Source organism: Molossus molossus, unplaced genomic scaffold, assembly GCF_014108415.1.
Source record: "Molossus molossus isolate mMolMol1 unplaced genomic scaffold, mMolMol1.p scaffold_m16_p_22, whole genome shotgun sequence".
Taxonomy (NCBI): Eukaryota; Metazoa; Chordata; class Mammalia; order Chiroptera; family Molossidae; genus Molossus; species Molossus molossus.
Genome location: NW_023425358.1, coordinates 19,990,486 through 20,011,662, shown reverse-complemented (window position 1 = coordinate 20,011,662; position 21,177 = coordinate 19,990,486). Strand labels below are relative to the sequence as shown.

The window sequence follows — 21,177 nt, the reverse complement described above, 5'->3', positions numbered from 1 at the left end:
ATATGAGAGGCCAAAGGAGATATTTTTTTTCAGTTTGGTCATCTCTCTTTTTCTTTCCTGTAAATAATACATTTATCAGTGTGATTTGATTTTGGGGTGGAATGATGGGCTTGTTAGTCCTTCATAGGCATATTCTGTTATAACAGGTTCAGTACCTTCCTTCCTCAGGGAAATAAAATTTATTTCAGAGATGTTGCTGTCGTCATCGTTGATGATGTTTTCGTCTTTTTCTCATGATCCAGATTAGAACTTTGCTTCATGTATTCATACAGTATGGCTGAGTTTTATGACCTATAGTTACCCCAAACTTCATATTTTTTTATGGAAATATTACTACAACAATAATATGATACAGCATTGCTCAAATACTGATTTTGGATTGTTTCTATGCCTAAAGACAATGCTGTGAAATATAATACTCATTTTCTAAATATTTCAGGGATGTTTGACTATCGGTTTCATATTAAATCAGTACTAATCCAGAGAGAAAACCATAGTGTTAACTCAGGAAATAGCCTCCAGAGCATTTCCCAAGAAGGATGGCAGTTCATTTTGATAACGAATCTCAGTAGAAGAGCTCTAACAAGGAAGCTATAAAGCTGTTAAAAGGCTTGCTTGCCTGGCTGGTGTTGCCCTGGCTGGTGTGCTCAGTGGTTAGAGCATCAGCCTGTGCACTGAAGGGTAGCATATTTCCTGGTCAAAGCCATGTGCCTGGGTTTCAGGTTCCTTCTCTGGCCCTGATTAGGGCACATGCTAGAGGCAACCAATTGATGTGTGCCTTTCACATTGATGTTTCCCTCCCTCCCTCCCTTCCACTCTCTCTAAAAATCGGTAGAAAAATTTCCCTGAGTGACCAGAGAGTCCTGGGTTCCATTCCCGCTAAGGGCACGTACCTCAGTTGCAATTTGTCCCCAGCCCAGGTTGGGGTCATGTGGGTGGCGACCAGTCAATGTGTCTCTCTCATGTCGATGTTTCTGTCTCTTTCTTCCTTGCTCTCTTTTCCCCCTCTCTCCCTCCTGCTCTTTCTGAGGATAGGTGCAAAAATGTCCTCAGGTGAGGATTAAAAAACAAAAAAAAGAATCCTTTTTGTCAGCAAAAGAGGGCCAAGGGGTTGGCTTCCGCTATTCTCTTCATATCATATGCTGTACAAGTAGCCACTGAGATTTTGCTGAAAGATATTTCGGTGCATGATTGCAAACTGAACAGGAGATAATTTTATGAAGTTTTTAAAGGAAATAATATTTCAGTCAGACATCTAAACCTAAGGTCATTTCTTTGAAAGCATGGCCTTCGGTGATTAAGTTATTTCCATCTGGTACATAGTTAAGTGTTTAATAAATGTTTGAAATAAAGGGGGAAAGCAGAGTGCTATGTAAGGAAAAAGAGTCTAGTAAGCCTCCAGAGAGTAGTAATTTTTTAAGGGTAAACAATAAAACAGCCAAGAAGGCTTGTGGATCACAGGTTACTTTCAGAAACAAGACATTCTACACTGGGGAACTGAGGAGCCACAAAAGCAGAGAACTTAAGTACATCATATCACTGGTTTTGAGAAGTAAAGGGAAGTATAAATTCCTAAATGAGAGTGAATTTTGACTGTGGCCAGCCTTAGAATACGTAGCTTTCACATTGAGGGAAATACAGTCTTCAGTGTCACAGGGAAAATACCAGAGACTGTAAACTTAATTGGTTTGTAAATCTAGGCTGTCAGTATTTAAGGTTAATTAACCCAGTAAGCTACAACTATGTCTCTTTTGGAAGGGAATCTAATATTCTCCGATCTTAGTAAACGAGATCTACAGCTTTTAAAATTTATTTATACCCAGTATAAGCTATAGCGCTGATAATTAAAGCAAGAGAAGCAGTACATCAAATAAATAAGAGTGCAGGCTTTAGAAAGACCAAGATTCCAGTTTCAGCAATTCAGTATGATCTTATGTAAATTACTTAGCATCTGTAATTCTAAGTTTCCTTAGCCCATTATTACAATGGTTAAGGGTACAGGAACCAATGTCAGGATTCAAATCCCAACTCTGTCACTATAGATGTCATTTTAGGGAAGCTATTAAACTCTCTGTAACTCAGTTTCCTCATATGAAGGGAGAGATAAAAATAGTACCTTCATCATTGGGTTGTCAACATTCATTGAGCCCTGAATAAATGTTAGCTGTGTCCATTTTTGTTTTTTTTATCCTCACCCGAGGAAATTTTTCCATTTTTTGTCCAGATAGAATGGGAGGGAGAGAAAGGAAGAGAGAGAGAGAGAGAACATCGATGTGAAAGGAACACATCGAGTGGCTGCCTCCTGTACGACCCATCCAGGGCCGGGGACAAACTGCAACCGCGGTATATGCCCTTAGTGGGAACCGAACCCGGGTCTCTCTGGACCACCGGCTGATGCTCCAGCCGCTGAGCCAAACCAGCCAGGGCAGTTGTGTTCGTTTTTGCATCAGTAACCTCTAACTTAGAACAACTGGGTATATTTGCTATCCTCCAAAAACTTAAAATCTGTTTATAAAGCTCAGGATAACACATATGAAAATAAAAGCAATATAGGATTTTTATAAATAAGTGTGAAAGAGTGTGATACAAAGGTTTATTGATTCAATTATTATCTATTACATGTCTCCTGTTCACTGGGAAAGCACTAAGCCAAGTACTGAGGATACAACAGTGAGCTCCACAAGGTCCTTGTTCTTTTTTTTTTTTAATCCTCACCCGAGGACATTTTTGCATTTATCTTCAGATAGAGCAGGAGGGAGAGAGAGAGGAAGAGAGAGAGAGAAACATGGATGTGAGAGAGACACATTGACTGGTTGCCACCCACAAGACTCCAACTGAGGCCGGTGACAAACTGCAACCGAGGTACGTGCCCTTAGTGGGAACCGAACCTGGGTCTCTCTGGTCTACGGGCTGATGCTTTAACCGCTGAGCCAAACTGGCCAGGGTAAGGTCCTTGTTCTTGAGAAGCTCACAATCTTGTGATAGAGCAGATACTAGTAGAAAGACCAAACAACAGAGTGAAAGAAATGCTACAGTAGAGTTAGTACTGGGGGCATATGGCCTAGTTTTCGAGGTCAGAAAAGGCTTGTCAGAAAACGTAAAATATGAAGGGGGCAAGGAGTTAGTGTTCCTGGCAGATCAGATAATGTGCAGAAGTTTGGAAGTGTAGGCTATAACAGGGGCTAGTGGAGCATTCAGAGTGGTGATTAAAATGAGACCAAAAAAAAAACATGAAGCCAAAGAGGTGAGCACTTGCTGACAGGTTATGGAGGTTCCTCAGTGTGGACTTTAACCTGAAGACAGCCAGGAAAGAGTTTTAATCAAGAGAATGACGAATCAAACTTACGTTGTAGCAACATCACTCAGGCCACAGTGTGGAAGATTAGAGGAAGCCAAGACAGAAAGCCAGAAAACCAGTAAGGAGGTTTATGCATGGTCTACGTAAAAGTGAAGAGTGAACCGGGACCCAGGCCACCTGGGTTTGAATCCTGTTCTGCCATTTAATAGCTATGTGACTCTATGCAAATTACTTAACCACCCTATGTCTCTGTTTAAATGGAGATGATAATAAACTTTACCTTAGAGGTTTGTTGTGAGGATTAAAGCACTTAGCACACACCTGCCTGGCACACAGTAAGTGCTCCATAAATTTAGGCAATGAAGCTGAAGAGAGGCAATCTGGGAAGAATAATAAGCAGGATTCTGTAAGTGAGGGGATGTGAGGAGCAAGTAGGAGGAGGTAAGGAAGTTGGTTTCTGGTTTGGGAATTTAGAAGATGTGGTGCCATTCACTGAGATAAGGAACAAGATGAAAGCACGTTTGGGGAAGGCTGAGAAAATGTAGCCAAAGGTGGGTGGATTGCAACCAGCAGAGTATGGTGTTTGAGAAGCTAAGGTGGGAGAATGTTTCAGAAAGGAGGGAGTCGTCAGCATTGTTAAATGCCACCAGGAAAGTCCAGTAAGATCAGAGCTAAAAAGAATCCATTGGTTTTAGCAACAAGAAGGCCATTGATGACTGTCAGAAAGAATTTTGGTGGTAGTGACCTGGGGAGCTAAATATATGTATGGATTATGGAAAGAAAAGAAGATGATAAAGGGAGACGGTGAGAACAGACATCTTCAAGAAGTTAAGCTGAGAAGGACTGGAAGTCGCTGGAGGGATTATGGGCAAGACTGACATGGGACCCAATAAATTGATTTGGCCTGCTGGTGGGGTGCTCTGTAGCCAGGGAGGTTAAGAAGTGGAGCTGATATGGGGGCAAGTAATGGATTTGTCCTTACTGGTTTGGGTTTTCTTGTTGTTAATCCTCATCCAAGGGTGTTTTTCTTTTCTTTCTTTTTAAAAAAGTTTCTTTAATATATTGATTTTTTTTTTTTTTTAGAGAGAGAGGGTAGGAGAGAGAGAGAAAAAAATCAATGTGAGAGAGATAACATAGATCTACTACCTCCTGCACGGCCCCTATTGGGGATCGAGCCCACAACCAGGGCATGTGCTCTGACCAGGAACAGGTACATGCCCCTGACCAGGACTCAAACCCAAGAATTTGGGCCTCAGGCTGACACTCTAACTTCTGAGTCAAACTGGCCAGGGCTGGCCTCACTGGTTTTGAATTTGGCATAAAGGCAGGGTATGCATGTAGAAATGCCCAGCAAACAGTTTAATATGGGATTAATAGTGGGCCAACTGGACAGAAAATCAAACTAAGACTCAGGTGAGTGCAGATGAGTTAAGGAGGTACTAAAATAAGGGCAGACTGGCAAGAAGGCACAAAGGAGCTTTGGGTCTAGCCTTAGCATTCATGAGCATAATGAGAGTGTATGAACTCCCTGAAGCCAGATGCTGGTAGGGAGAAAATGGGTCTCAAAGAGGGGGTGAGAAACCAGGCCTCAAGTCCAGACTTAATAGCTTAACAAGAGCATTTGCAATAAACAGGAGTTCACAGATGGAGCCTAAGAGTTCTAAACTGTCAGGGAAAGGGAACAGAAAAGGAAAGTCCTGGATTTGGAGTTGGGGCAATTGATCTTGGCCAGAGGCTAGGCCTATTCTAGGCAGTCACATGGCATGATGGTCTTTGTGAGTTAACTTTAGGAGTGCAATGCTTTTGCCCTAATCTTTGCTATGTCTCCAAAATGTAAAAACACTCATCTGTGTTTTTTAGGTATGCCAAGTCCTGATTGTGGTGTTTGTCATGAATTACTTTTAATTTACCATACACAATTGTAGTTAACATTTGTGTTTATGTAAGCAATATGTAGATCAGATGTTTATCTATTAAATATATCCTGGTGGAGGAAAAACAAGGTAGCTGGGAAAATCCCTCTGTTCCACCTTTAGAATCATGGTATTTCATTCTACTATTACTTTCAGCCAGCAAACAGTTAGTTACTCAGCCTTTCTGAACCTTCTACCTTCTGTGTCAGGGGCTGTTTTTCCTTTTATCATCATCTCAGTTTCCTACTGACCATTTCTCCCATTCTGCACTGATGTGTGGATTAACCTCTTCAAAACTTTCTTCACCCATCTTTTCCCGTGGTTTGTTTCATCCCATCTCCTCTTTTTTTTTAATTGTTTTTAGAGAGAAGAAGAAGGGACAGGGAGAGAGAGATAGAAACATCGATGAGAAAGAGAACATCAATTGGCCACCTCCTGCATGCCCCCCATTGGGGATTTGGCCCACACCTGTGCGTGTATCCTGACCGGGAATCGAACTGGCAACCTCTTGGTGCATGGGTCTGTGCTCAACCATTGAGCAACACCAGCTGGGCATCCCATTTCCTCATAAGAGATATACTTTAAAGAACCTGTGTAGCCCTCGCCAGTTTTGCTCAGCAGTTAGAGTATCGACCTGCGGTCTGGAGAGATCCAGGTTCGGTTCCCACTAAGGGAATGTATCTCGGTTGCAGTTTGTCCCCGGCCCTGGTTGGGTTGTGCGGGTGGCAACCACTCAATGTGTCCCTTTCACGTCGATGTTTCTCTCTCTCTCTCTCTCTTGCTCTCTCTCTCTTGCTCTCTCTCTCTTGCTCTCTCTCTCTTTCTCTCTCCCTCCCTCCCTCCCTCCCTCCCTCCCTCCCTCCCACTCTATCTGAACAAAATATGGGAAAAAGTCCTCGGGTAAGGATAAAAAATAAATAACAAATAAAGAACCTGTGTAGCCCTGGCTGGTTTGGCTCAGCAGTTGGAGCGTCGTCCTGTGACCAGAGAGTCCCGGGTTCGGTTCCTGCTAGGGGCACGTACAAGAAAAACAAAAACAACAACAACAAAAAAAGAACCTGTGTGGCCCTGGCCGGTTTTGCTCAGTGGTTAGAGTGTTGTCCTGCAGAGAGACCTGAGTTCGGTTCCCACTAAGGGCATGTACCTCAGTTGCACTTTGTCCCCACTCTAATCGGGGTCGTGTGGGTGGCAACCACTCGATGTGTCTCTCTCACATTGATGTTTCTCTCTCTCTCTCTCTCTCCCTCCCTCCCTCCCTCTCTCCCTCCTGCTCTCTCTGAAGATAATGCAAAAAATGTCCGCGGGTGAGGATACAAAAAAACCCCAAAAACCTGTGTGTCAGGAAATACTAATAAATTTTATAATATACTTCAGTCACTTATAGTCAAATAGAGAAGGGGGGAAAAAAGAATTCTAAACGAGATCATAGAGGGATTGTGGCTTGAGTGAAATGTAAGGACAAGAGAAATCAACTATGAGTCCCAGGGCTAAGGTTTGATTGCTGCCCTTCTCACCCTCTGTGAAGCCCAGATAACAGAATTGAGCAGTGGTATGAGTGGTGTCATAAATGGACTCAGATTGGCCCCAGCATGGCCAGATCGTCAGTTCAATAATAGAAGATTAAGTACCAGCTTCAAATACTCAGTGTGTTCTTTGAGTTCCCAATGATATTTTCTACCTGGAGCTTTTTTTCTACATTTACTTTAATGGCTCAGTTGGAAGTCAGCCATCACTGCTAAGTGTTCTTGAGTTTTATGCAGTATTGACAGCAGCTTCCTCATTATTCTGACATTAGAAATAAGAAATCCTACCTTGTTGCAGCCAGGCTGTTGCTGCCCAGGCAATGGTGGAATATTTCCACTTTCCAAGATTTTGTCCTCTCCCACACTGAGTGGCCTAACCTTTTGTCACCTTCACCAGTCATCAGATTTCTGAGAAAGCCTTCCATTCCTAGAGTGGCTCTGCCATCAGACGGTAACATGCTTTTGCTCTGAGTTTTTTATGTCTTGGATATAGTAGGAAAATCTGCTCCAGTAAACATGAAATTGTTAACATATGTAAAGCATTTATAACAGTGCCTCACATATGTTAAGAACTTATGCTATTATTATCAATATTGTTCCAGCCACCATTTAGGATCAGAAGCTAGAGCCTAGCTAAACCTCTAATTTTGCTCTTGTTGTGCTGGTTAAGCAAAACCAAATTATCTGGAAATAGGGTTGATAATATTTGGTTTCCTCTCAATTTTTTACTATTGTCAGCTCAAAGAATCTTAAAAAGGTCAAAGTGTTGTTTCTTTAGTATTTTTACATTTTAGACCTTTAACATCCCTTCTCTGGATTCCGAAGAGCCTCTAGTCCTGACTTAACAGTGGGATGAATAATCCAACAATGTCATAGAATAATGTACATTTTGTCCAGCCTCCAGTGTTTACCAAACAGTTCAAATGGGACAGTAATGAACATCATAGCAAACTTAATGAGTAGTTAGTATGTGCCAGATACGGTTCTAAGTGCTTTTATATACAGTATCTTGTTTGTTTTTCATAAAAACCCTATGTGTAGGCACTGTTATTCTCATTTTACAAATGAAGAAACAATTATAAAGAGGTTAAGTAACTTGTCTAAAGCCACAAAGATAATAAGCGGAAGAGCCAGGATATGTACCCAGGCAGTCTGATCCCATAGCCAGTGCAAATAACCACCTTGCTGTACTAACCAGGAGAACCCTGGATTTGAGAGGCAGAAGTCCAATTCTGATCTCAGCTCCTCCACTCTATCACTTAACAAATTGAATGATCTTGAGAAAGTTATTCTATTTTTCTATTTGTCTACTCATCTATAACATGGGCATGGTAACTAACATATACTTCACAGGATATGAAGATTAGTTGCCCTGTACTTACTAGGTATGCAGTAAATGTTAGTTTCTTCTCTTCCTACTTTAACCTAAGTGCTACACTGGTGCCCAAGTTGGAGTAGAAAAGTTGTACCTCATTGGGGTCCTAGTGTGGGGTGCAGAGGGAAGAGGGAAGAAGAGGATAAAGATGGTACCAAACCATTAAATATAATATAAGAAATGCCACTGTAGAAGAACGTAAAGGAGAGGTACAGAGAAAATGACATTGAGTTGGGGCAGAGCAAAATTGGAAAAGCTCCAAGATACCAGTGATGTTTGGATTGGGTACTGAAAGACAAGATAGGACTGGATGAAGTGGATGGAGGGCACAAGAAGGAACAGCATGAGCACAGGTGCTTAAGTATTGAAGAGCTTGGTAGTCTGTGTTCAGGTAATGACTGGAGCTTCAGTGTGCAGTTGGGGATTGAGGATGAGATGGGGACCCATGGTGACAAATCAGTAGCAAGGAGAGAGGCACACAAGCCTTTAAATGTCAGTATGCCTGCACCATAGACACATTTAAAAACAAAATTTAATGAACTTCAGTCAACTTTTTTTTTAAATCCCCGCCTGAGGATATTTTTCCATTTATTTTCAGACAGCAGGAGGAAGAGATAGAGAGAGAGATGAACATTGGTGTGAGAGAGAGACACAACCTCAACCAGAGCTGGGGACCGAACCACCACCGAGGTACATGCCCTTGACCAGAATCAAACCCGGGATTCTTTGGTTTGTGGGATGATGCTCTAATCACTGAGCAAAACTGGCCATGTCTGAACTTTAGTAAATTTAACAACAAAAAATGTAGGCTCTTTTTATTGAGCTATAATTCACATACCATAAAATTCACCCTTTTACAGTGTACAGTTCAGAGTTTTTAGTATATTTACAAGTTTATGCAACCATCACCACTATTTAATTCTAGAACATTTTCATCACCTCAAAAGGAAACCTACCACCCTGGCTGGTTTGGTTCAGTGGTTAGAGTGTTGGCCTGCGGACCAGAGTCGCAGGTTTGATTCTGGTCAAGGGCACATACCACATACCTCATACCTTGGTTGCAGTTTGGTCCCCAGCCCTGGTCAGGGTTGTGCCGGAGGCAACCGGTTGATGTGTCTCTCTCACATGGATGTTTCTCTCTCCCCCGCCCTCCCTCCCACTCTATCTGAAGATAAATAGAAAAAATTATCCTCGGGTGAGGATTAATAATTATAATAATAAAATAAAAAGAAACCTACCACTTATTAGCAGTCACTCCCCATCCTCTGACAACCCTTGATAAACTTACTTTCTGTTTTTATGGATTTGCCTCTTCTGGACATTTTCATATCGAGGGTCATACTACATTTGACCTTTTGTGTCTGGCTTCTTTTACTAGGCATAATGTTTCAAGATTCGTCTGCCCTGTCCGGTTTTGCTCAGTGGTTAGAGCATCGGCCCACAGACCAATGAATCGTGGGTTCAATTCTGGCCAAGGGCGTGTGCCTCAGTTGCAGTTCATCCCCTGCCCTGGTCAGGTCGTGCGGGAGGCAACCAGTCAGTGTGGCTCTGTCTCTCTCTCCCTCCTTCCCTCCCACTCTATCTGATGATAAATGGAAAAGTATCCTCGGTTGAGGAAAAAAAATAAATAAAAGATCCATCTATGTTGTAGCATGTGTCAGTATTTCATTCCTTTTTATAATTGAATGATATCCCCTTATATGGTTATCCAGTCATCAGATGGTGGACATTTATGTTGTTTGAATGAATAATGGCTGTTATGAATAATGTTGCTATGAACATTCATATATAGGTTTTTGTTTACCTGTTTTAAGTTCTTTTACCTAGGAGTAGAATTGCTGGGTAATTCTATGTTTAACTTTCTGAGGAACTGTCAAACTATATTCCACAGTGGCTGTACCTTTACATTTCCACCAGGGATGTATGAGTGTTCTAATTTCTTCATATCCTGCTAACACTTGTTATTTCCCACCTCCAAGCCCCCTTTTTTATTATTGCCATCTCTGTGGGGTAAAATGGTATCTTATGGTTTTGATTTGAATTTTTCTAATAACTAATGAAAAGATGTTGAACATCTTTTCATGTGTTTATTGGCCATTTGTTTATTTTCTTTGAAGAAATGTTTATTGCAGTCCTCTCTTACTTTTGGGGGTTTAAAAAAATTTTTTTCTTTATTTATTTTAGAGAGAGGAAAAGAGAGGGAGAGAGAGACAGAAACATTGATGAGAGAACGATTGGCTGCCTCCTGCATGCCCCCTCCTGGGGATTTGGCCCACAACCTGGGCATGTGCCCTGACCGGGAATCCAACTGGCGACCTCTTGGTGCATGGGTCGACGCGCAACCACCGAGCCACACCGGTTGGCAATCCTCTCTTATTTTTTTTTTTATCCTCACCCGAGGATATTTTTCCATTTTTTGTACAGATAGAGTGGGAGAGAGAGAGAGGAAGGGAGAGAGAGAGAGAAACATCGACATGAAGGGACACATCGAGTGGCTGCCACCCGCATGACCACCCAGGGCCGGGGACAAACTGCAACCGAAGTACGTGCCCTTAGCGGGAACCGAACCCGGGTCTCTCCGGACCGCAGGCCGTCGCTCTAACCGCTGAGCCAAACTGGCCCGGGCCTCTCTTATTTTTTTAATTAGGTTGTTTGTCTTTATTATTGAGTTGTAAGTGTTCTTCGTATATTCTGTATACTATATTTTTATCAGACATATGAGCTATTTTCTCTTAATCTGTGGATTGTATTTTCACTGTTTTGATAGTCCTTTGATGCACAAGTTTTGTTGTTTTTTTTTAATTTTTTCCTTTATTGATTTTAGAGAGAGAGGAAAGGAGAAGGAGAGAGAGAGAGAAACATCGATGAAAGAGAACATTGATTCACTGCCTCCCACATGTCCCCAACGGGGGATTGGGCCTACAACCTGGGCATGTTCCCTGACCGGGAACCGAACCAGTAACCTCTTGGTGCATGGGTCGATGCTCAACCACTGAACCACACTGGCCAGGCACAAAAGTTTTTAATTTTGATGAAGTTTCATTTATCTGTTTTTTGTTTTTTTTCCCCCTTTGGTCCTTTGTGCTTTTGGTGTCATATTTTGCATGTGTATATCCAGCTGTTCCCAGCAGCATTTGTTGAAAAACCATCCTTTCCCCACTCAGTGGTCTTGGTTCCCTTGTGAAAAATTAGTTGACCATAGATGTATGAATTTAATTCTCGACTGTTAACTCTATTCCATTGATATCTATATTTATTCTAATACTAGTACTACACTGTTTTGATCACTGTAGCTTTGTGACTGCTCTACGTTTATTACTCCAGATATGCTTCTGATTTGTAGTATATTTGTGCATTATTATCAGTATTTTGTTCACTTTTTTTTTTTTGAGCATGTACTTCTGTGTGGATCATTTATATTATCAATACCCTTATCATTTAAAATAATTACGAAGTGTTCATTTTATTGCCTTACTGTGCTATGCTTGGTTTTGTCAAGCTCTTATTTTACTCATTATTACCAAACACTCCTTCCCTATCGGGCAACAGATGATAGAACTTAAATCTCAATATTTTCCCCAGTGGAGGTTTTGAGTTTCTTCTTACCTGCTCTTGTAAAACACACAGGTAAGGCGCCCCAGCAAAATAACTCTCATACATTGCGCCACTCTTTAAAAGACCAAGATCACCTTGGCTAGGTAGCTCAGAGCATCATCCTGATATACCAAGGTTGCAGGGTTCGATCCTCAGTCAGGGCACATGCGAGAATCAACCAGTGGGTACATGGATGAGTGGACCAACTAATGTTTCTCTCTCTCTAAAATCAATAAAAATAAAAATGTAATAGACAAATAAATAAAACAAAGGACTGCCCTGGCTAGTATGGCTCAGTTGGTTGGAGCGTTGTTTGTATACCAGGAGGTGTCAGGTTCGATTCCAGGTTAGGGCACATACCTAGGTTGCAGGGTTTGATCTCCAGGTGGGAGGCAACTAATCGATGATGTTTCTCTTTCACATCGATGTCTCTCTTTCTCTGTGTCTCCCTTCCCTTCTCTAAAATTAATAAAATAAATATAAGTTAGCAAATTTAAAAAAAATAAAGGATCAAGATCATAGGCTCTGGCAACAGATCTTTTAGAGAAGGGGACAGGAGAGAAAGTGTCCACAGTTTCAGTGTGTTCTGAACTCTAGGAACTTTGGATGAACAGAGATGCTCAGTTTTCTCCCATAACAAATAGGATCTCTTCTGTGAAACCTTTTTTTTTCTTTGATACTTGCCCCTAGCGGGAACCAAACCCTGGACTCTGGTCCGCAGGCCGATGCTCCAACCGCTGAGCCAAACCGGCCAGGGCAAGTATAGTATAGTATAGTATAGTATAGTATAGTATAGTATAGTATTTTTACTAAGAGATTGCAGAGCACTGCACCAGTAAATATTCTTCCCCTTTCTAACATCATGTATTAACTTGTTTTCATAGAGTGGCTATTCAGAATTGGCAGGTGACCACATTCTGTACTGTTTAACCAATGCTGGCTTTTTTCTAGTGAAGAGTAAGTTTTAAAAAAAAACATTTTGATACTGATACAGAGATCCTGATACAGTATTTGTATTTTTTTTTTATCCTCATTCGAGGACATTTTTCCATTTTTTGCACAGACAGAGTGGGAGGGAGAGAGAGGAAGAGAGAGAGAGGGAAACATCGATGTGAAAGGGACACATCGAGTGGCTGCCACCCGCACGACCAACCAGGGCCGGGGACAAACTGCAACTGAGGTACATGCCCTTAGCGGGAACCGAACCCAGGTCTCTCCGGACCGCAGGCCGACGTTCTAACCGCTGAGCCAAACCGGCCAGGGCGAGTATTTGTATCTTTTAATTAGTGTAGCCTTTGCAGTTATGTGCTACTGCTGCTCAAGAGCTGGATCAGTACAATTTGTGTGTCATCTGTCCTCTTGATATTAAGATTTGAAATCAAATATTCCATAATTTGGGACAGCATACTGAAGTTTTTCCTATAGCTTTGTATTTTGGTCCTGTCAAGTATTATAGTGCCCATATATCCTCGCCACACATTTGGTTTATGTGGGCCTAAAATTCTAACTAAATTCAAGACTTCAAGAGTCATTTTGGAGGAAGTCTGTGTGTGGTATTTTAACCTAACTGATGACAGCAAAGGGGAAAGAAACCTATCATAAAGCAGGTAAATGTAGATGCTTTTATTGTATCCCAGGCATGGCTTTTTCCAATGGACCAAGTTGCAATGCAGTATTGATTTGACAGAGCCTCTCCATCAATGATGTCTGCCTCAAAATGGCTCCAGGTGATTTCTGTACTGCAAAATAAAGCCAAACTCTGGAAACAAACAAACAAAAAAGTGTAGTATGGTATTTGAAAAAACCGTGATAGAGTGAAGCCACAAAAGTCGAAGAGCAAAGTGGCTAGAGACGACTGTATATATATATATATGTTTTTCCTATGGGAATTTTCAAACATATGCAGAAATATAGAGAATGACATAATGAATTACCAGGTACCTGTCACCCAGCTTTTGGAATAATCAACCTATGGCCATTCTTGTTTCATCTATATCCCCATTCAATTCCTCTCCCCATTGGATTATTTTGAACCAAAGTCAGTATATTAAGCTTTGGCAGGTTTTGCTCAGTGGTTAGAGCATCAGTCCATGGACCAAGGGGTTGTGGGTTTGATTCCTGGTCAAGGGCACGTACCTGGGTTGTGGGTTCGGTTCCCGGCCCTGGTTGGGGTGCATGAGGGAGGCAGCCAGTCTATGTGTCTCTCTCACATTGATGTTTCTCTATCTCTCCCCACTCCTTCCCTCCCTTCAACTCTCTCTAAAAAAAAAAAAAAAAAAAAAAAAAAAATCAATGGGAAAAAATATTCTCGGGTGAGGATTAACAAAACAAAACAAAAAAAGTCAGTATATTGACCAAGTTTTCAGTTTCACTTGTTCTAGAAGCTATTTCCCTTAGATACTGGGGTGTATGCCCTCATTTAGATTGCTTTTAGCAGTTTTATTGAGCCCAATGTTCATTCTCTGGTAGTGTTTTGTAGTGGTAGAATCACAGGTATTTTCTGGCCTCAAACTCTATTCTCTTGTCTCTCCCACTTCCAGAGTCCCATGAACTTGTCATACACCTTCACTTTGTTTCAAATTCCTATTTGAAACTCTCACCAATTCTCCCAGTTCATTAGCTCTAATGTATGAATTAGGGACTTTACTTTTTTTTTTCTTTATTGATTTTTAGAGAGAGAAGAAGGGAGAGGGAGAGAGAGAGAGAAACATCAATGAGAGAGAACATCAATAGGCCACCTTCTGCATGCCCCCTACTGGGGATTTGGCCCACAACTTGGGCATGTGTCCTGACCGGGAATTGAACCAGTGACCTCGTGGTGCATGGGTCGACACTCAACTGCTGAGCCACACCGGCCGGGCAGGTAGGGATTTTAATAGTCTTCTTTATATGCAGTGTCTAGCCTGGCATGTATTTTGATGCTTAATAAATGTTGTTGGTGACTGAATGGAGGAATTCCATTTGGCTTTCCACTCACCTGAACCTCACATCAGCTGTGCACTCGGTTCTGTGTATCTTAAATGAGGAGAAAATTACCAGAGCCTTTAAAGAAGTAGTAGCCGAAGAATCCTTGACCCTAGCCGAAGAATCTGAATTTTTCTGGCTCCCCCTGCTGGTCCCTTCTGGGAAGTTACCTATAGGTGCATCGGGTGGCAAAGGACTGGAGCCAGAGCCAAGTTCTGCCAAGGGAAAATAGAACATTGTTGTGGAGTACCCTAGCCAGTTCAGGCAGGTCTAAAGAAGAAGAGAGCAGCTTGTTGAGAACAGTTCTGGGAAGTGCAGCTTTCTGTGTAAGGGGCAGGGTATAAGATGGCTCACTGCCAACTCAAGTCAGAAGGGCAGGGTTGGGGCTTGCATCACTGGAAGACCATGAGTATCATGACCACATGGGCCCATAATGAGCTAGTCATTATGTGGGGATCAGACCCTATTTTGAGAATAGAGATGGGCATCGTCTTCTCTTAAGACAAAGCAGCCTGGGGTCAAACAGTCCCCATACAGACATGCAAACAGTGGCTAGCTACACAGTTTTATTTTGGCCTCCTGTAAAAGTTGAGGCAAGGAGGGTGGTGAAGTTAGATGGGAATGTCCCCAGAGGTCATGGTCCTATGTAATGTACATGATCCCACTTTCCAATTCTTTTTTTAAAATACATTTTTATTGATTTTGGGGGGGGGGAACATCAATATGAGAGAGAAACATCGATTAGTTGTTTCCTGTATGCACCCCAACCAGGGATTGAACCCACAATGTTGGTATGTGCCTTGACCAGAAATTGAACCAGTGACCTTTCAGTGCAGGGGACGATGCTCAACCAACTAAGCCACATTGGTCAGGGTCCACCTCCCAACTCTTAAAACCAGTAACAACTCTGTAGAGTTGGGACCTTCTCCCTCCACCCTCTGTAAATGCAATAAATTACCTATACCTACCCACCCCCTAGATCACATTTCTAGTTGTTTATGCATATTTGTCTTTTCCACAACACAACTTTCCAGAAAATGGGCTATGGCATAATGAATCTTGCCAGACTCCAGCCAGCTGCAGACATCTGGTTAAAGAGGGTAAAACATTAAGGGAAGATTCCTTCACCTTCTTTCAAATCCCATACCCCATGTGCTAGTGTATTTCCACTTAAAGTTGAATAAGGAAATGAGGCCTGTGCTCCCCTTCAGGACTTAGAGGTAAGTATATGACTTTTCCCAGTACACAAGGGAGGGAGCCCACTCCAGAACCCCAAGCATTCGAAAGGAATGTTTGGAAGGAATTCACTTCTTTTTTAAAAAGTTTTTTTTTTCTTTTACTGATTTTAGAGAGAGGAAGTGAGAGGGAGAGAAAGATAGAAACATCAATGAAAGAGAGCATCGATTGGCCGCCTCCTGCATGCCCCACACTTGGGATTGGGCCCACAATCTAGGCATGTGCCCTGGCTGGAAATCTAACTGGTGACCTCTTGGTGAATGAGTCAACACTCAACCACTGAGCTACACCAGCCGGCCAGGAATTCATTTCTGTACTGGGTATTGGGGATGTGGAAATAGTCAAAGTCCTGCATTCTAATGGGGGAAGGAAGACCATAAACAAATATATAATCTGTTAGGGGTGCTAAGTACTAAGAAGGAAGAAAACCAAGGAAAAGGCACTGAGCATTGTTTTAGATTTGGTGGCCATGGAAGACAGCTCTGTCAAGGTGAAGGAGCAAGCCCTGTGACTATCTGCAGAAAGGTATTCCAGCCCTGGCTGATTTGGCTCAGCAGTTAGAGCATCGGCCTCAGACCAAAGAGTCATGGGTTTGATTCCCGTCAAGGGCACGTACCTTGGTTATGGTTTGGTCCCTGGCCCCAGTCAATGTTGTGTGGGAGGCAACTAATCGATGTGTCTCTCGCATTGATCTCTCTCTCTCTCTCTCTCTCTCCCCCCCCCCCCCTACTCTATCTGAAAATAAATGGAAAAATATCCTCAGGTGAAGATTTAAGAAAAAAGAAAGGGTATTCCAGACAGGAGGGGTGGGGAACCTTTTTTCTGCCAAGGGCCATTTAGATATAACATCATTCACAGGCCATACAAAATTATCAAAGTAAAAATTAGCCTGCTATATTTGGTCAGGCTAATTTGGTAAGGTGTGTGATGTTAGCTGGTATTGATTTTGTGAGCCTTAAAAAGCCTGTGGGCCAGACATTCTCCACCCCTGGCCAAGTGCACAGGCCCTGAGGTAAGAGCATGCTTGGCTTGTAAGAGTAACAGGGAGGAGACCAATGTGGCTGGAGCTGGGTGCATGAGGGAGAGAATGGTAAGAGCAAGGTCAGAGAGGGAACCCAGATCATATGGGACCTTGTCCACCTGGGCAAGGGCTTTCAATTCACTTTGAGTCAGATGGAAAGCCACTGGAAGGTTTGGAGCTAAAGTAAAATTTACCAACTTACATTTGAAAAGTCTCACTCTGGCTGCAGTGATCACAGGGAGGCAAGGATGGAGAAGAAAGACCAGTTGGAGGATGGTTTCTAGACAGAGGTGATGTGGTTTGGATGAGGTAGATACAGTTTAAAAGTACAGCCAACTCCTGAAGAATTGAAAGTTGAGTTTGAGAGAAGGAGAGAGCCAAGACTACCTCCAAAGGCCTTGGCCTGTGTCATTGGAAGAATGGAGGTGCCTTTTACAAGATGGGGAAGACTGGGAGAGAGTAGGTCTGAAGGAAAATTCATCAGTTCGGTTTCTATTTATTAAGTGAAATACCTATTTGATCTCTAAGTGGAGATATCCACCTCAAATAATAGTAGACATTTCAAATAATAGGCTCCTCAAAAGAATATAATAATAGCCAACAACATTTCCATAGTGCTTTACAGTTGACAGTGTTTCCGCATATATTACCTTACTCTGTTTTCACACCACCCACATAAGGAAGTTTGCTTTCTTTCCATTTTACAGATAAGAAAGGTGAAATTCAGAAAGGTTTGTACAAGAACCAGTTTTTAGATGCTGCCACACAGAAGAAGACAACAGCCAGTTGATCATGAAGAGGAGCAGCTAATCAACAGAGAAACAGCATCTTCCCCAAGGCTGTCAGGTAGGAAGAATTGCACCTCCCAGCCCTGTCCCCAGCCCAGCCACAGAGAGGAACAGGTGAGGAAGTGGTGGAGGACAGATCATGTTCTCCCACTCTCCACTCAAACCTCTACGGCCACAGCCAGGTCTAGCTTGCCTGGGAGCGGACAAGGCAAGAGCTTTGAAAGGAAGCTTGAGGTGAACATTTTAAAAATGAATGTTTTTATCTGTGTAAACATTTAAAACAAATCTTTTTTCCCCTCTTCTTTTAGAGAGAGGGAGAAAGAGGGAGAGAGAGAAGCATCAATTTTTGTTGTTCTATTTATTTATGCACTCATTGGTTGATTCTTGTATATGCCCTGACTGGGGATCGAATCCACAACCTCGGTGTATCAGGACGACTCACTAACCAACTGAGTTACCTGGCCAAGTACTAAAATTACTCTTAAATACCAGAAGGAGACTATTCTAATTCCTGAAAGTAGCTGAGAATCTATGGCATCCATCATTAAGCTATGCAGTAAGAAAAAGGGATTTGACATGGTGTCACTGAGGGCAGCTATGAGAAAGATAAAAAAAAAAAGCTCCATGTTTAGTCTGGTGTGTGGCTCAGTTGATTGAGCATTGTCCCATGCACCAAAGGGTCATGAGTTTGATTCCCAGTAAGGGCACATGCCCAGGTTGTAGGCTAGATCCCCTGGAGAGATCCTCAGGAGGCAGCCAATCAATGCTTCTCTCTCATTATGTTTCTTTCTCTCCCTCTCCCTTCCTCTCTATCAAAATATCAATAAAAATATTCAAAAAATGCCCTGGCCAGTTTGGCTCAGTGGTTAGAGTGTCGGGCTGTAGACCACAGAGTCCCTGTTTTAATTCCAGCCAAGGACACGTACATCAGTTGTGGTTCATCCCCGGCACTGGTTGGGGTTGGGCAGGGGGCAACCAATCGATCTCTCTCTCACATAAATGTTCCTCTCTTTCTCTCTCTCTCCCTCCCACTCTGTCTGAAGATAAATGTAAAAATATCCTTGGCTGAAGATAAAAAAAATATATGTATATATATATTTACATATATATACACATACATTTTTTTGTTTTCAAAAAACAACTATTAAAAAATAAAAATAAAAAAGGTATTGCTCAGTTGGTTGGAATACTGGTCCTGCAACAGAAGGGTTTTTCTCTCTCTAAAAAAAATAAATAAATAAAAGTAAAAACATATCCTTGGGTGAGGATTAAAGAAAAAAGCTCCATGCATATAGGGGATGAGATGCCCCATTAAAACAGTTGCGATTGCATTTCCTTCCAGTATGTTTTCCATGCATCTTTTTTTTTTTTTCCTTTGGTGGTATGTGTCCCTAGCAGAACCGAACCTGGGACTCTCTGGTCCGCAGGCCGATGCTCAACCGCTGAGCCAAACTGGCCAGGGCTCCATGCATCTTTTTAACATTGTTCAACTCTTACTACCTAGGCAATTTGTTTTTTATAACCTATTATTTTCTCATAACCACTTAAAATATAAACATTTTCCAACGATGATTAAACATTTTCTGTAATCATTTTAAAATGGATGGCTAGCCCAGCTGGTGTGGCTCAATGGTTGAGCATCAACCCATGCACCAAGAGGTTGCTGGTTTGATTCCCGTTCAGGGCACATGCCTAGGTTGTGGGTCCAATCCCCAGTGTGGGGCATGCAGGAGGCGGCCAGTCGATATTCTCTCTCATCAGTGTTTCTATCTCCCTCTCCCTTCCTCTCTCTTAAAATCAATAAAGAAAAATAAATAAATAAATAAATAAATACCCTGGCTGGTTTAGCTCAGTGGTTAGAGTGCTGGCCCATGGACTAAAGAGATGGGTTCGATTCCTGGTCAAGGGCATGTACCTCAGTTGCAGGTTCAATTGCCGACCCCAGTTGGGGTGGTGTGGGAGGCAATCTCTCATCGATGTTTCTTTTCCTTTCTTTCCCTTCTTTCCCAATCTATCTGGGAATCAATGGAAAAAATATCCTTGGGTAAGGATTAAAAAATAATAATAATAATAACAAAATAAAATAGAATGGCTGGCTAATTAACCACATTTTACAATTATCTTTGTGTATTAAGCTTCCCCCACACCCAGCCCTATATGTCCAAGTTCTGAGCATACTCTAGGGTCCTTCTCTATTGCCACCACCTTCTCAGACCTGGCCAGCATCTCATCCTTCTCCAACTCATCAGAACATTTATTTCTCTTCACCTGTCATGTCATGTTTTCTCTTGTGGTGTAGATATTTGTTTATGTGTATTTGTACTACTCTATATGCTTAAGCTCTTTGAGAACAGGAATTACGTCCTTCTTAGCACACAGTAGCCATTCAGAACACCTGCTGAATGAATTAGTGGCTGCTAAGTGTCAAACACCATTCTAGATATTGGGAATACAGAGATTAATTACCTTTGCATGAACCCTATTTGTAAAGAAACCTGGTCTCCTATGGGGAGATAGAGCCATAGAACAGATGATGCAAAAGTAGACTTGTGCAGAACAGGGAGCTGGCACAGAGGAAGACACAGTGATAGAGCCCTGGGCTCTATGGTCAGACAGTTCAGGATTTGAATCTTGGCTCTGCCACTTCACAGCTATGTGGCATTGGCAGTGACTTGACCTCTGTGAGCCTCAGTGAAAATAACACATTACCTATCTCATAGGGTTGTTGATGTACATAAGGTTCCTCACATGTGTGACATCTAGTAGTGATATGATGAATGAAAGCTGTCTCCCTTCTGGGGGGCAAGGAAAGCTGTGCAGATGAGGGGCCATCTGGACTGAGCTTTGAAGAATTCCTCAGATAAACAAAAGGTACGTACTTTGCAGGCAGAGGAAACTACATGAATAAGCAAACAGTTTATCATCATCCAAAGAAAAGCTTTAAAAATGTTAACACAGTGCTTGCTTTGGCAGCACATATACTAAAATTGGAACGATTCAGAGGATTAGCATGGCCCCTGCGCAAGGATGACATGCAAATTCGTGAAGCGTTCCATATTTTTATACACAATGGAGTACTATGCAGCTGTAAGAAAAAAAGATCTCTTATCCTTTGAGATGACATGGAGGGACCTGGAAAGTATTATCCTAAGTGAAACAAGCCAAACAGAGAAAGACAAGTATCATACAATCTCACTTATTTGTGGAATATAATGAACATAACAGTCTGAGGAATGGGGTAGTTCCAGAGACGTGGAGGTGGGGTACAGACTGATAATCCCCAGAAGCGGGGTGGTGGGGGAGAGATAAACCACAGAACTTATATGCATGTATGCATGAACAATGGACAACAAAGCTGGGGACAGGGCGAGGAGGGGGAAGGAGGGGGAAATCAGTGGGGGGGAAAGGAAAAACATCTGGAACAAAAATAAATTAATTAAAAATAAAAATGTTAACATAGGCCCC

General features: G+C 42.1%; 1 long non-coding RNA gene and 1 other non-coding gene across 2 annotated transcripts in view; both read left to right on the top strand.

Annotated features, from left to right (window-relative positions):
- The window catches only part of LOC118640011, a 28,897-nt gene that overhangs the window by 2,504 nt on the left and 5,216 nt on the right, over positions 1 to 21,177 (top strand). Inside the window, exon 2 of the long non-coding RNA XR_004961321.1 lies at positions 17,632 to 17,770. This is a non-coding gene — a long non-coding RNA (uncharacterized LOC118640011). The remainder of the gene's footprint in view (positions 1 to 17,631; positions 17,771 to 21,177) is intronic.
- On the top strand, positions 20,670 to 20,774 carry LOC118640447. The gene has a single exon (XR_004961370.1). It is a non-coding gene; the product is annotated as a U6 spliceosomal RNA (small nuclear RNA).